A 1,299-nucleotide genomic window follows, 5' to 3' on the forward strand; every position below is an offset into this window, starting at 1 on the left:
ACAAGGTTTACAAGTTGGTGTTAAAAAAACACAATCCATATCAAATTACTCAACCCAGTTTCTTGGGTTAGAAATTCTTTAAAGTGAACAATAAAACATCTGACAACCTGATTCTTTGTCCCTTTCACTCCAATGGACCAGCCACCAAACAGTTAAAAACAATACCTGACGATAATCGGAACCACAAAGAAATTATTACAATTTATGGGATCATACGTGCATTAATAGTTGCTGTTGTGAAAAGCTACTGATGTAAACAGGGTGAGACAACATAGCTCACCCTGAGTTATCAGAAGCTATAGACTAAACATGTTGAACTCTCCTCCTAACTGTTTGAACAAGGGGCATGTTATGATATCTCAGACAAAAACGGTTTCTTTTGTTAGAATTTAGCTACAGTAGGACGTTTCATATAAAAAGGGTGTCTGACGTTTAGAAAGGACAACATTTACACATACAGATGAATTAAATACTTGAGTGATCTGGGAGGAGTTGGGAACTGAAACCCCTTTCCTGTAGAGTTGCTATCTAGTATTCTTGGAGCCTGGTAACACCTTTGACAGCTACCTCTTGATCTCTATTACTGAGAAGCCTGATACACGAGATGTCAGACACAGGGTTAGGAGAGAGGGATGAAAGACGGGCTTTTGATCATAGGGGTCTCATCCTCGGATGAGGGAGCCAGTCTGGGTGTGTCCTCAGTCCTCCTTGACTTTGTCTACAAATTAATTACCCTCATGACCTAATACAGTGGCTACAAAGCCTACAGTTTTTCTTTCATCCTGAGGTGATTCTTCCAATAGTTCACTGCTCTGAATGCAAAGCAAATGAAATTATGTGGAAAAAATGGAACTGCATTCAAGCTGCTGGAGTGTGGAGACATGATACATTAGCATGGTGTCGCGAAATCAAAGTGTGTGTCACGTTAATGTTTTCAGCAAAAGCGAACTCACACAATATTAAACGACGACATGAAAATACAGACACTGTTCTTTTTCAATATTCATTCGAAGTAACTCTAGATCAGAGATCTGGGAAAGACAACGCAACACCGTCAGTGTTCTTGACTGGACATTGTGTGCGCAGAATAACCAAGTTGATATAGGCCTTCACAATGTGGAAAAAGCATTTAACGCAGGAGGCCATATTGTCCTCTGCTGACTGAGAATATACTGTATCTGATGTTGTCCCCGTAGGAGGTATGATTTATCCCTGTCGGACGTCTCAAACCTGCTCACAGGACATGGCCACTAATGGAACCTGACGTGTAGCCATCTCTGTCTCCTCTAATGATGGTAA

Source organism: Osmerus eperlanus, chromosome 4, assembly GCF_963692335.1.
Source record: "Osmerus eperlanus chromosome 4, fOsmEpe2.1, whole genome shotgun sequence".
Taxonomy (NCBI): domain Eukaryota; kingdom Metazoa; phylum Chordata; class Actinopteri; order Osmeriformes; family Osmeridae; genus Osmerus; species Osmerus eperlanus.